Source organism: Gymnoscopelus braueri, assembly GCF_963280865.1.
Source record: "Gymnoscopelus braueri genome assembly, chromosome: 17".
NCBI classification, from domain to species: domain Eukaryota; kingdom Metazoa; phylum Chordata; class Actinopteri; order Myctophiformes; family Myctophidae; genus Gymnoscopelus; species Gymnoscopelus braueri.
In genome coordinates, this window is record NC_137617.1 from 39868455 (window position 1) to 39870954 (window position 2500).

Consider the following 2500-nt stretch of genomic DNA (forward strand, 5'->3'; position numbering starts at 1 on the left):
GGAGGTATTTTGCCTTTACTGGAGTATTTCCATTTTTCAATACTTTATACTTCTACTTCTATACTTCTACACTACACAGATATTGTACTTTTTACTCCTTATTATTTGTTAGTTACTAGTTACTTTGTAGATTTTGATTATTATTACTAAATATACATTAACCACTTCAGTCTTTTATATACAGTACTTCAGCTATTTTCAAAATATTTTTTTCATACGTTTTGAAGACTTGTGAAATATGACATTCTGCGTAATGAGTACTTTTACTTTTGGTATTTTGATGCCGCTGCTTTTGTATTTACTCAAGTCACTTTTGAATACCAGACTTTTACTTGTAACAGAGTATTTCTACTACTTTTTCCATCACTGCCGGTGGGTCACTTCCGATGAGCAGGCCTCGTTGTCGCCAGGCACGCCACGTTCCCACAATAAATAATACATCTGATACTGTATTCTCTGTGTGTGTGTGTGTGTGTGTGTGTGTGTGTGTGTGTGTGTGTGGGTGGTGGTGGGTAGGTGGGGAGGCCGCGGGGGGGGGGTGGTATTTAAAAGCCAGGCGCCACTGAAAATAGTCCACTCAGCAGTCCAATAAAAGCCCTGGCGTGGGACCGATTTGAAGCTTTACCCAGAAGAAGAGAAAAAAAAAAGCCATTTGTTATTTGGAGCTAATGAAATATGAAAAAGATTTTTTTTTTCTCTCTCTCTCTCTCTCTCTCTCTCTTTGGTCGATTTGTTTTCATTAACTATCCCGTTGTAGTAGGCTCTGGTGTTTGTTTCATTCCCGTTGTGGAGGGGAAAACACACTCACTCTAGTCGTTTTCATTTTAATTATCTCTCCTTGTTGTTTTTTTTTATAGACACAGTGCCATGATTTTTGCTTGTTCTGTTTTTCATTCGTCCATGGATTCAACATCATTCCTCTAGACAGGTGGTCTTTGGTTGTGGTTTTGTGTGTGGTTTTGTGATAGCCACACATTAGTGCAATATATGCAACTTTAAAAAAAAAAGTATTTTTTGCGCACACAAAACAGAGTCAGATTCTATACCCTTAAAAAAGTATATATTTTTTCAACCTGGTGTCCCTATTTTGGGCATGTCTTTATGTGTGGGTAAACATTTTAAATTATTCGCCTTTTTGGTTTTGGGGATGAGGGGTCTGCAGACAAATACATGAAAATGTTGTTTGGTTGGCACTGGTTTAAACAACAGTAGGAAGCAAGCCCCAAATAAGCAACTACACTTTAGAAACGAGGCCAGAAAACACAACCCGCAGCTACCAATATTTACAAGCGACTTAACAGAAAAACAAGCCCAAAGTCCCTTATAATAAGCTGACATGGCAACACTGCTCCTGACATATCAGAGTGCCAGTGGTTCTCAAACGTCTTAATTTTAGGGACCCCCATAACTTTGAGATCAATACAAATGGCATGGACCCGTATGGGTCCATTTGGTTCCATTTGTACACTCTCACACCTGAAAGGTTCCATTTGGAACCCCCTCAAGGAACCCTCAGGGTCCCTGAACCCCACTTTGAGAACCACTGATCTTGAGCATGCCATGTACCTCCCATCACATTGACTTAATATCAAATTATTGCTCAAAATAATAATAATCATAGTCAAGGGAACGTGGAGCTTCTTGGTAATCTTTGTACAGTAATCCACACATTTAAAAAGCAATTTTTGCAGCTAATGATACTTGATTACACCAGGATTGCTGTTGTGAAGCAGTTCTCGTTCAAAATAAGTCTTTAAAAATATATATCTATTTCCATTTGGCAAAGGAGACAGACGAGATAGGAGAGAAGTGCTTTGGTGAGAATACAAGTGGGCGGTGAAAAAGCCAACTCTGGTGTCGGTAATGAGTTGTTGGATGTGTTCTGTCCACAGAAATAGAGCTTTTTAACACTTAAATGTATAGAGGAACAGAAAAACAATCCAAGATATACTGTATAACTGTAATATACTCAATCGTCATTATCTAGGAGGAAATAGGCCTGTGACACTTCAACCATAGTAACCATCTTAAACCCAAGCATCTGTATTCTGGGAAAACCTTTGCAGAAACATAGCAGAGGGACGAGCTCGCAACGACCTCGCAGATCAGGCTATTTTCAATGAAAGGTATTTAACGTAGAGTGAAAACAGAAAAGACACTAGTAGACTACTAGACTTCGTTGACCGGGATCTCCCCCTGGGCTCTGTACTTGGCCCCCTCCTAGTTCCCTCGACACCAAATCTCTCCCGAAAATAGCGGCGCGTTGTGAGCTTGTAGATCTGCTATTTTTTTGCAGAATGTTCGCCTATTATGACTTGCCCAGAATGGGTGTATTGTAATGTGGTTAATATAAGGGTGCAGAAATCCACTTTATCCACAGTATTGCTGTACGCTTGTAGGCTGGCCCCTGAGGGCTCTGCGCGTGTGTGTGTGTGTGTGTGTGTGTGTGTGTGTGTGTGTGTGTGCGTGCGTGTGCGTGTGCGTGTGTGTGTGTGTGTGC

General features: G+C 40.5%; 1 protein-coding gene across 1 annotated transcript in view; it reads left to right on the forward strand.

Annotated features, from left to right (window-relative positions):
- The window catches only part of nrxn1a (neurexin 1a), a gene marked incomplete at its 5' end in the record, with an annotated part of 118744 nt that overhangs the window by 69138 nt on the left and 47106 nt on the right, over positions 1 to 2500 (forward strand). The window lies entirely within an intron of this gene.